Source organism: Sapajus apella, unplaced genomic scaffold (genome assembly GCF_009761245.1).
Source record: "Sapajus apella isolate SASKATOON/1434 unplaced genomic scaffold, GSC_monkey_1.0 scaffold85, whole genome shotgun sequence".
Lineage (NCBI taxonomy): Eukaryota > Metazoa > Chordata > Mammalia > Primates > Cebidae > Sapajus > Sapajus apella.
In genome coordinates this window covers 4,373,379-4,386,117 of record NW_022437025.1, presented here as the reverse complement: position 1 = coordinate 4,386,117, position 12,739 = coordinate 4,373,379, and the positions used below count along the sequence as shown (strand labels likewise).

The 12,739-nt window shown below is 47.2% G+C and overlaps 1 long non-coding RNA gene across 1 annotated transcript; it reads left to right on the top strand.

Moving 5' to 3' along the window:
* Window positions 1-3,232: 3,232 nt before the first annotated feature.
* Window positions 3,233-9,629, top strand: LOC116533923. The gene is made up of 3 exons (XR_004261516.1): window positions 3,233-3,578; window positions 5,693-5,767; window positions 9,512-9,629. It is a non-coding gene; the product is annotated as an uncharacterized LOC116533923 (long non-coding RNA).
* Window positions 9,630-12,739: the final 3,110 nt, after the last annotated feature.

The window sequence follows — 12,739 nt, the reverse complement described above, 5'->3', positions numbered from 1 at the left end:
GGGGGCAGAAGGTGGGGGGCAGAAGGTGGGGGGCAGAAGGTGGGGGGCAGAATGTGGGGGGCAGAAGGTGGGGGCAGAAGGTGGGGGGGCAGAAGGTGGGGGGCAGAAGGTGGGGGACAGAAGGTGGGGGCAGAAGGTGGGGGGCAGAAGGTGGGGGGCAGAAGGTGGGGGGCAGAAAGTGGGGGGCAGAAGGTGGGGGGCAGAAAGGGAGGAGGAAGGGAAGAAGAAAAGAAGAAGAATCTTGGCAGAGACTGGACACAAGCTGGGCGGCCGACACGTGTTCCGTCTGGCTGTTTCCAGAAAGGCCACTCTAGGGCTCTGACTGTCCTCATCAAACACCTTCCACATCTTCCCAAAAAGCGTGTTAACCAAGGCAGTGGTCTGGATGCTTCACTTCCGGGAGTGTTGGCGCCCCTGGCAGCTCTCTAGCCCACCTTCCATCCAGCCCGTGTGCCCCCACGCAGACCCCTGCATCCACCGCACACAGGTACATGTGCACATCTGGGACAGGCACGCAGATGGACTGTGCACCCGGGCGCCTGCGCTGTATCTCCATGTACACAGTGTTGATCTAACTCACCTGTGCCAGGATACAGCGCAGGTGTTCAGCGGGACTTGGTGATTCACGAGAGTCACTTGTCATGAACTTTTCATGAATTTCCTCCATAGTCAGCTGATGAATCCCTGAAGATTCACAAAGTCACATCCTAAAAACAACACAGCTGTCCATTGACAGGTGAGTGAATAGACAAGGCACGGCCTATGCATGCAGTGACACGGCACTCGGCTGTGAAAAGGAAGGATTATGGACACGTGCCACTGCGTCGCCGACCCTTGAAACACCATGCTGGGGAGATAAGCCAGTCACAGAAGGACAAATACTGCATGATTCCACTCACGTGAACGCCAGGGATCCTCAGACGCAGACACAGAAAGCAGAGTGGTGGGCGCCAGGGACTAGGGGGCAGGGGGTGGGGAGAGATTGATCAGTGAGGACAGAGCTTCAGTTTAGGAGGTGGGAGAGCTCTGGAGGTGGGGGTGGTGGTGGCTGCACAAGAATGTGAGTGCAATCTTCACACCATGACATTCTATACTTAAAGTGATTCTGGCCAGGTGCAGTGCCTCCAGCCTATAATCCCAGCATTTTGGGAGGCCAAGCCCAGCAGATCACGAGATCAGGAGATCGAGAACATCCTGGCCAACACGGTGAAATCCTGTCTCTACTAAAAACACAAACAAATTAGTCGCATGTTGTGGCATGCACCTGTAATCCCAGCTACTCAGGAGACTGAGGCAGGATTTGAACCCAGGAGGTGGAGATTGCAGTGAGCTTAGATCAAGCCACTGCACTCCGGCCTGGTGACAGAGGGAGACTCTGTCTCAAAAAAAAAAAAAAAAAAGATTCTGATGCTGAAAATATATGTTTATTTTGCCACAAGAAAATATGTTTTTAAATGGTTACATGGGAAATTTTATTTTATCTTGCCACAAGTTTTAAAAGTGAACAAATGACCCTTGGGGCGCACTGGCACAGGCTTTTTGTAGATAAAACCGGGAGATAACGTCTGTTTTGCCCCTAGTCTGTGTGGCAACGAAGTCCGGTTTGTTTTTTTCATGTCGATAAAAACGATCATTTGTGGAACCCTGAGTGTTCACCAGATACCATGCTAAGGGCCTGAAAGGCTTGATTTCTGGTTCCACACTCACGGTAACCCTGAGATAACAGCACTGCCTGAACCCTAACGATGTGCATTAGAAAATGAAGGCTCAGACAGCTCAGGTAGGTTGTCCATGACAGCGCGTCTAAAACGTGGCAGGTGGCTCACTTCTGTAATCCCAGCAATTTGGGAGGCCAAAGCAGGAGGATTGCTTAAGTCCAGGGGTTTAAGACCAGCCTGAGCAAAATGGGGAAATCCCGTCCTCTGTAAAAAATCAAAAAATTAGCCGGCACAGGAGCACATGCCTGTGGTCCAGCTACTTGGGAGGCTCAGATGGGAAGATTGCTGGAGCCCAGAAGGTCGAGGCTGCAGTGAGCCAAGATCACACCACTGCACTCCAGGCTGGCCAACAGAGCCAGACCCTGTCTCAAAATAAAGTAAAATAAAATGTGGCAGCGTGTGAATTGCAATCCATGCCACGCTGGCCATGGAATCTGATTCTGATCACCACACTATGCAGCTCACTGCTGTTCCCCTTAGACCTCAGTCTCCTTTCCTATAGAACAAAAAGCTTCATTGATCCTTCTGAGTCGGCATCACAGACCTTTCCAGAGGGAGTTGCCTGGTCTGGGCTTGAGGACTAGCAGAGACGGCCACACATAGTCCCTGGCCTCAAGGGGCTCTCTGGCAGAGAAAGCATCTCCGTGTGATCACTTCTCTGAGAGAGGACCCATCCAATCCAATCTAGCAGACAGGGTGTGCTTCCTGGAGGAGGTGACATTTGAGTTGGGTTTTGGGTGTGAATAAGAGGAGGATGAACTGTAAGACAGGAACAATATCATGGAGAAATTAAGCTCATAGTCTTTGGGTTCAACAGATTTTAATTCAAATTCCAAACCACCTACTTGCCCCTTCTGAGTCTCAATACTGTCACCCATGAAATGGGATAATACTTTATCCGTCTCATGGGTTGTTACGTAGGTAGGCGTTCAGTGCAGCGTCTGCACATGGTGAGCTCATGATACGTAACTCAGGCCTGTGATAATTTACGTATTGCTAAGATGGTCCAAAAAGTCTTCTTAGATCCAGTTCTTAGATCCAGTGGCTTTCAACTTAATAATAATTGCAATAACAAACGATCTTGAGCACACTCGCTGGAGCAAGTAGGATCCCTGCTTCCTCTCTGAGCTCAGCCTGCTCGCACACGCCTGGCACCATGGCCCGCCCCGGGAGGAAGCTGCCTTTTTACGAGATGAATGGCAGCCCACTCCTGCATGCATTTTTATGCTGTATTTGGTAGGAAGCACTGACGCACCCAGGTCATCCAAGGGCTGGGTCGTGATCTGGCCTCCATACACTGAGAGTCAAAGCCTCTGCCAGGAGTCCATGTCAGTCACAAGTAGAGCCATTTGCTTCTATTTTGGTGTAGCAAAGAGGACCTGTGCATGGAAGGGATCCCAGCTGGCCACGATCTTGACAATGTGTTTGTTTTAATGCTGAATTACTTCTATAAATAGGTCTGGGAGAGGTGGCTGCCGAGGCTGCTATCCTGCTTGGCCAGCTGAAGGTTTGGGACTCAGGATGGGGCCATGGCTGAGACCATGAGGGCTGCCCATGCATGAACCCGCCTGCTGGCCTTCATGAGCCCACTATCTGAATGTGGTTCCCCTTCTCCCCAGGACCAGGTACCACCTCCTCTGGGGAGCCTTCCCTGCCCCTCTGCAGGATATGGCCTCCTTGTTGCTCTCCTTCCATCGGTTTATGTGCCTGTCTCCACCAACAGACCAGGAGCCTCTGAGGCAGGGACTGGGTCTGTCTGAGTCATCTCTGCCTTCTTAGCACTTGCCTAGGTGCTCAGCGAAAGCTCAAACCTGCCTGAGTTCTCACTGTGTCTCTGTTATCCCCAGCCTGTGAACTCAGGTGAGCTTCTCTCCCTCTCTGGGCCTTGGTTTCTATGCATAGGAAACAGAACGCCAATCCCTTTTCATGAGGGTGTGGTGAGCCTCAGAACTTCCAGACATCCCCTTCTCCTGCCCCGGACTCCTGTGCTCACATGAGCAACTCTTTCACCTGGTGCAACCTGCACATGGGACTCAACAATGATGGTGAACACCTCAAAGGGGTTCTGTTAGGATGAAATGGGGTAATTTTGGTAAAGTTAAACTAAAACTAAAACTCCTTTCCCCAATGTTAGCAACCACTGGCATTATATTAGTCCATTCTCATGCTGCTATGAAGAAATACCCCAGCCTGGGTAATTTATAAAGAAAAGAGGTTTAATTGACTCACAGTTTTGCAGGGCTGGGGAGGCCTCAGGAAACTTACAATTGTGGCAGAAGGCATCTCTTCACAGAGCAGCAGGAGAATGAGAGCAAGCAGGGGAAATGCCAGATGCTTATAAAACCATGAGATCTCGTGAGAACTCACTCATTATCACAAGAACAGCATGGGGGAAACCAGTGCCATGATTCAGTTATCTCCACCTGGTCGTACCCTTGATACATGGGGATTATGGGGACTATAATTCAAGATGAGATTTGGATGAAGACACAGAGCCAAACCATATCTGACTTCATCGTTATCACCATCATCATCAACATCAACATCATCACCATCAGCATCACCATCATCACCATCACCATTACCATCATCACCATCACATCACCATCACCATCACCATCACATCACCATCACCATCATCATCACCATCATCACCATCATCATCATCACCATCATCATTACCATCATCATTACCATCATTACATCACCATCATCACCATAACCATCATCATCACCATCACCATCACCATCATCACCATAACCATCACCATCACATCACCATCACCTTCATCATCATAACCACCACCAACACCATCATCATCACCACCACCATAACCCTCACCCTCATCATTACTACCATTAACACCAATATCATCACCATCACCATCATCACCATCATCATCACCATCATCATTACCATCATCATTACCATCATTACATCACCACCACCACCATCACCATCATCATCATCCCCATCACCATCATCATCCCCATCACCGTCATCATCACCATCACCACTAGCATCATCATTACCACTACCATTATCATCACCACCACCATCACCACCATTACCACCACCTTCATCATCATAACCACCACCAACACCATCATCATCACCATCACTATAACCCTCACCCTCATCATTACTACCATTAACACCAATATCATCACCATCACCGTCATCACCACCACCATCATCATAACCACCACCAACACCATCATCATCCCCATCACCATCACCATCATCATCACCACCACCAACATTACCACTACCATTATCATCACCACCACCATCACCACCACCACCATCACCCTCATCCTCATTATTAGCACCACCAACACCATCATCATCACCATCACCATCATCATCACCATCACCACCACCATCATCACCACTACCATTATCATCACCACCACCACCATCACCCTCATCCTCATTATTAGCACCACCAACACCATCATCACCATCACCATCATCATCACCATCACCACCACCATCACCACTACCATTATCACCACCACCATCACCACCACCACCATCACCCTCATCCTCATTATTAGCACCATCAACACCATCATCATCACCATCAGCATCATTGCCATCATCATCACCATCACTATCATCACCATTACTACCACCACCATCACCACTATCTTCACAATCACCATCATCACCACCACTATCAACAGCAGTGTTTCCCAAGAAGAACCCACTTGCATAACTACGTAAGAGAGAAATATGAACTGTGCTGAAAATTTCCTGGAGCACAAGGGAAGGAAGGCACATTGAAGCCTCTCAGCAAATGACATGAAAATTTTTTAAAATCCCCACAGTAGGGTTTGCTCCCCTTGGAACCCTAGTCATCACTGGAGGGCTGTCTTCCCCTCCAGCCTGCCCCACCTGCTCTTTCACTCTCCTTTCTTCTCCTCCAGGTCTCCCTGACTAGCACAGAGTCCCTTGAACTGTTTTGCAGGGTTGTTTTCTCTCTCTGAGTGGCACCAGGCTTAGCAGACACTCTGGCCATGAAGGCATCTTCTGACTCGAGCAGGTCTAGATGTCCTCCCCCAAGGAATCTCAAAACTGTCGGTGGCTTCTATAACGTTTGTTCCATGGTGCTCCATAGAATGAGTATCTGGCCTTGTGCTAAGCCCTGGTGCCCTCCATCTTATCCAGTCTTCCCAGGAAAAACTTTAGCTTAGAGATACTGGAGAACTTACTCTTGCAGCACAACCTATAAGTGGTGGTTTCAGGAAGAAGATGCTTGGCACAGCACCTGCCAGGGAATTGCCCAAGTGTCAGCTGTTGTCATCAGTGCCACTAGTTCAGTGAAACTAACATGAGACCTCGATTTAGCTGTGTGGCCCTGGGGTAGTGATCTCCTTCTAAACCTAAACCTCAGTTTCCTCATCTGTAACAGAAGGATGATAACAGCTACCCCTGGGGTTTTGGAAGAATATGGAGCAGTGGGTGGTAGACATACCTGAGAGCAACAGTGTAACCGAGGCGCACCCTGAGAATGCCCCATGGTCTGAGAAGATTTTGTGTTCAGAGTTCCAAGCTAAGGAATCTGGGAGTGGCCAACCCAGAGATTCATTCCTTAGCTGAGGAACATCTGAGCCCCCGGGCCCATCCTATGGAATACAGGCCACACCGGGGATCGAGGCCGTGTTTTGGATTATGTGAGGTTGCCAGGTGGAGGTTGTTAGGGGGAGGTGCTAAGGAAAAATGCTACATAAACCACATGCTTTTTGCAAGCAGTTGAGGTTCTCCTGTCCAGCCATCCACCACTGGTCCATCCGTGTATGTAAGTTTCCCTCTAATGAAACCCTAGATCTCGATGCTGGCTCTGGGTCTCTCCTTCAGCCTCTTGAACCTACCTGGTGTAGTCCCTATTGAAATCAATAAGGCCTAAGAGGCAGGCTGAAGAACATGTGCAGGAATGTCCTCTGAAGAAAGGGGTTCCAACATGTTGGTTGGAAACGCCAGGCTCTCTCCAAAACACCCTCCCTCCAGTCCCTTAGCCATGTTTAGCAAACAGATGATGGGCCAAGGTTGACCCCTTAGTCTCCCCTTGACCCCTCCTTCAGAGAGGTTCTGGCTTCCTCTTTAGAAGGTGTGGGCATCCAGCATCTTTGCTCTCAGGCACAAATGCTGGGCAAAGAGAGTCCCATCTAACCACCCATTACCATGGTGACACCATGTTGACATCTCACCATGTGGAAGGCATTGTGCTGAGTACTTGATGTCCATGATGTCATTGAATCCTCAAGTGACCCTGTAGCCTTATTTGTGGCCCACTTTTGCAGATGAGGAGATGTGCTCAGAGAGGTTAAGGGATGTGCCCAGGATGCACAGCAGGGAGGTGGCAGAACTGAACTGTGAGCCTGGGCTTATCCTATTCCAAAGCCCAAGCTATGTGCACCATGCATGCTGCCTGTAAATGCACCCCACACCCCCAGCCTTTGCCTTCACTTGTTTTTCAATTGACTAGGGGTCCCTCTTTTGAGTCAGGATCTCTTAGCCACAGCCAGCCTTTGGGACAGGCTTAAGTTTAGGGCTTGGCAGATAAAGCCTGCCAGTAAATATTTGTTGAATGAATAAATGCTCTGTGACCTCTCCAAATGGGGTTGGAGCTGGCATGAACACTCCTTACCCTCTGTTTTCTTCATCAAACTTCCCTGAGTACCTGCTTTGGGCCGGAGGAGACAGAGACTCAGAGAAGAGGCAGGTGGCCTCACTGTTCAACTCCCCTGGGCCCTTGGCTAATCATCAAATGCCACTCCTGTGCAGGACCCGGGTGCAGTCTCAGGGGTCCTGAGGTCACCAGAGGACACAGAAACAGGCTCTGATGATGCTCTGTCCCCACACCCTTGGCAAGCTCACCTGCAGATGGCTCCCATCATTCCAGCCAAAGGCCACTTCTATCTGTCTGCCGGTGGCAATATCAGGCCACAGGACCACCCTGGGAGTGTGCCAGCCTGTCCGCAGTGCAGGTCAGACATGCTGGGGAGGCAGTGCCTGCAGTTGCCCTCTGCCAGGAGTGGCAGCAGTGTATGGATGAAATCAGTTTCTTCGTGCCTCAGTGGGGTGTGTTCCACAGTCTCCCACACAGCCCCACTAGGAGGGAGCCCCAGTTGGCCAGAGCTGTGACCTGTGTGTTGATGCATCTTCCTTTCCCTCACTCACTTGCCCGCACCCCTACCAGGCTTCCTGGGATCAACAACGACTTACTCTTGCCCAGTGGTCAGCTTTTGGGAAAGCCAAACCATGCTCATTAATGCAGTCAGGAAGTGGCAGAGAAGAAATATGGCGCCCTCCTCAGCTTGATCCCCTTTACCTGGTTCCTTTGCAAGGGAGAAAAAGCTCAGTGACCCAGGATGGGGCTGAGTGCTTTAAGCAAGAGAGTGCTTTAAGCAAGAGAGCAAGCTCTGTGAGCCCAGGAAATCAGAGGAGGCTTCCTGGAGGAAGTAGTGCTGGATTCCAGCCTTGAAGGCTTAGCAGACTGTGAGGGGCAAGTCCCTAAGTGCCTTTTGGCCTCCTTGGGGCCCTTCCACTGTGGGTTCTGTAAACAGAGGGACTTAACTGTGAACTGCAGTTGAATTTCTTGACAACATCCATTTCATCAATTATTATAAAGTCCTTTTAAAGTAAGAGACCCCAGCTGGAGGAATGATCCCCTCTTGGATGGGATCTAAGCCATGGAAAACTGGATGCTTCCCAGGTGTTCCATCTCTGCAGATATAAAACACAGAGGGGCCCAGGTCCCAGGCCAGCCTGAACTGCACTTCTCTGCAGGATGATTGCCCCAGCAGAACCCCTGCACAGGAGGGTCTGCCAGATCCCAGGGAGGAGATGTATGACAGCCAGCCTTGGTGACACTCCTGGGCCCCATCCAGTCAGTTATGAAAAGGCTCTGCTGTTAAACTCATCTGCCTCAGCCTGTCTCTGGCTTGTCTTCTTTCTTTCTGCATTTCTTCCTTTGAAAAAAGTTTCTTGCTCTTTTCTAACATTAAAAGTAACACATATTCGAGAGAGATCCAAGACGGCTGATCACTAGCAGCTCAGGATTGTAGCTCCCAGTGAAAGTGCAGAGAACGAGAGGGCGCCATGCTTTCAGATGAACTTTTGTTGCTCACGCACCAGCAGATTCCCAGTGGAGGAGCCCCACGGGTCGCCAGTGTGACTCTTGTGGCCGGCGAGGCGGTTTTGCCGCTGCCTTGGTGCGGCGGTTCTTGGTGCAGAGTCAGAAAAGCACCATCAATCTTAACGCCGCTGTTTTGGCCGGCGCAGTGGGTTGCTCAGATTTTAGCGCAGGGAATCAACAAGTTGGACGTCCATTCAGAAACCCAACTATAAAGACGGTAATTATAAAGACCACAGATGGATAAATCTATAACGAAGGGAAGAAACCAGCCTAAAAAGGCTGAGAATACCCAAAATCAGAACGCCTCTCCCTCTACAGGGGATCACAGTTCCTCATCAGCAACGGAACAAGGCCTGATGGAGAAGGAGTGTGTTCCATTAGCAGAAGCAGGCTTCAAAAGGTGGATGATAAGAAACTTCTGGGAATTAAAAGAACTTGTTCTAACCCAATGCAAAGAAACTAAGAACTTTGAAAAAAGGTTTGATGAAATGTTAACAAGAATACACAATTTAGAGAGGAATATAAGTGAATTAATGGAGCTGAAAAACACAACACGAGAACTTCGCGAACTATGCACAAGTTGTTTTTTTTTGTTTGTTTTGTTTTGTTTTGTTTTTTTTGGGACGGAGTTTCGCTCTTGTTACCCAGGCTGGAGTGCAATGGCGCGATCTCGGCTCACTGCAACCTCCGCCTCCCGGGTTCAGGCAATTCTCCTGTCTCAGCCTCCTGAGTAGCTGGGATTACAGGCACGCGCCACCATGCCCAGCTGAATTTTTGTATTTTTAGTAGAGACGGGGTTTCACCATGTTGACCAGGATGGTCTCGATCTCTTGACCTCGTGATCCACCCGCCTCGGCCTCCCAAAGTGCTGGGATTACAGGCGTGAGCCACCGCGCCCGGCCCTATGCACAAGTTTTAACAGCCAAATCGATCAAGCAGAAGAAAAGATATCAGAAGTCGAAGACCAACTTAATGAAACAAAACGAGAAGACAAGATTAGAGAAAAAAGGATACAAAGGAACGAGCAAAGTCTCCAAGAAATATGGGACTATGTGAAAAGACCTAATCTATGTTTGATAGGTGTACCTGAATGTGATGAAGAGAATCAATACAAGCTGGAAAATACGCTTCAGGATATTATTCAGGAAAACTTTCCCAACATGACAAGGCAGGACATTATTCAACTCCAGGTAATATAGAGAACACCACAAAGATATTCCTCAAAAAGACCAACCTGAAGGCACACAATCGCCAGATTCAGCAGGGTTGAAATGAAGGAGAAAATACTGAGGGCAGCCAGAGAGAAAGGTCAGGTTACTCATAAAGGGAAGCCTATCAGACTCACAGCAGATCTCTCAGCAGAAACCCTACAAGCCAGAAGAGAGTGGGGGCCAATATCCAACATCCTTAAAGAAAAGAACTTTCAACCCAGAAATTTACATCCAGCCAAACTAAGTTTCATAAGGGAAGGAAAAATAAAATCTTTTGTAAACAAGCAAGCACTCAGGGATTTCATCACCCCCAGGCCTGCTTTACAAGAGCTTCTGAAAGAACCACTACACATAAAAAGGAACAACCAATATCAGCCTTTCTAAAAAATAACAAAAAGTAAAGAGCATCAACATAATCAAGAATTTACATCAATTAATAGGCAAAACAGCCAGCTAACATTAAATGGCAGTATTAAACTCACATATATTATTATTAATTCTAAATTTAAATTGACTAAATCCCCCAATCCAAAGACACAGACAGGCAAAAAAAAAAAAGCCAAAACCCATCAGTATGCTGCATCCAGACCCATCTCACATGCAAGGATACACAAAGACTCAAAACAAAGGGATGGAGAAAGATTTACCAACCAAATGGAGAGCAAAAATAATAAATAAATAGAAAGCAGGAGTTGCTTTAAAGCAACAAAGCTCAAAAGAAGCAAAGAAGGATATTACATAATGATAAAAGGATCAATGCAACAAGAAGAGCTAAAGATCATAAATATATACGCAGCCAATACAGGAATACCCAGATATATAAGACTTATAAAGAGACTTAGACTCCCACACAATAATAGTGGGAGACTTCAACATCAGTATTAGACAGATCAATGAGACAGAAAATTAACAACGATATCCAGGATTTGAACTCAGATCCGGAACAAGTAGACTTAATTAACATTTATAGAACTCTCCACTTTAAATACACAAAATATACACTCTTATCAGTACCACATCACATCTATTTACAGGTTTCAATGAAATATTGGTTGGCTGCTTGTTTGTTATTTTCTTCCCTCATTTTTTTTTCATGTCTCTGTTATTAAGCACAATTACAGGCATACCCATTTTTAGACTGCATTCTAGCCCGGGCAATAAAGCAACACCCCCATTCTCTCTCCCTCTTCCTCTTTCTCTTTCTTCCTCTCCTTCATTCTTTTTTCTTTCTTTCTTTCTTTTTTTTTTTAGAAAAAAAAAGTAACATATTCATTGCAGAAAATTCAGAAAAGTACAAAGAAAAAAATTAAAATCACTCATAATAGCATGCAGTGACACCTACTGATGTTTGAATGTGTGTCCGTGCAGTCTTTTTTTCTAAGTCCTGATACAGAGTAAGCAAACAGTCTTTTTTGATATCCACAGGACAGCTTGCTAGGGTTTTGACCAGAATGGTGTTGGGTCTATAAAAATTGACATCTTGACAATATTGAATCTTCCTATCCATGAACATGGGATACCTCTCCATTTATTTAGTTCTTTGATTTTCCAGTCTTTTTTTCTATGTCTGAATTTTGTTGATTGAAAACACCCTCTAAGTAGGTTTCAGTTTGGCTTTCTCCCTTAATGGTATGTCATGTTAAACCTCTCTCTAAGTAGAGATGTTAATTACGGCCTCATTTTCCAATATGTGGAGACACAAAAATGTGCCTCACCAGCCACCATTATTATACCTCTAGTTTTCTTTTTTTTTTCAGTTTTGTCACTAACTATAAAACAAAAATAATGAAAATATGCTTGACTTTTGTTCATCAAAGTTTGAAAGCAGTTCAGCAAAAAGCTCAGAAAACAGCTTGCGCACACCCAGCCAGCCATCTATAGTACTGTGCAATCTGCACCCGCACGATGTCATCGCTGAGACCTACTGTGTGTCAGGCTCTGAGAGAATTAGAGCTCAGGAAGCTACTAAAAGTATGGGGTCAGGGCAAGGGCCCCATCTGCCAATGATCAACCAAGCTGAGTGTGTGGGCTGACCACTTCCTTGGGGACGATCTATGACTTTTCAAAACCACCTCAGATTGATTTCTTTGGGGGCTTTTATGAGACTCTATTGGCACCTTCAGAACTCATTGTTGCTGAAAATCCTAAAACTTTAGGACAGTTCCTTCATCTTATTTTCCTGTGATCCTTTTTTAAATGAACTTCTCACTGGCTGTAACCTACATACAGAAAGGGGTTCCAATTGTAAATGTGCTGCTTGATGAATTTTCACAGTGTGAACTTTCCATGTAACTAGCACCTGATCAGAAAGAGAATACTACCAGCCCCCACCCCAGGAAGGCCCAAGTAAATTTTAGTCCAGTGATTCTCAGTCAGGGGCAATGTTGCCCACAGGGGCATTTGGCAATGTCTGAAGCCATTTTTTATTGTCACAACTGAGAGGAATGCTGCTGGCATCCAGTGGATAGAGGCTGTGGATGCCACTCAATATCCCACTGTGCACAGGACAGACCCACAAAAAGAATAGTCTGCCCTAACTTTCCAAAGTGCCGAGGTTAGGAAACCCTGCTCAAACCTACCCTAACTTCTAACTGCACAGACTAGTTAGACTAGTTGTGCAAGTCAGGCTGGTTTTCATTTAATCCAACAACTGAGCCTGGGTAGG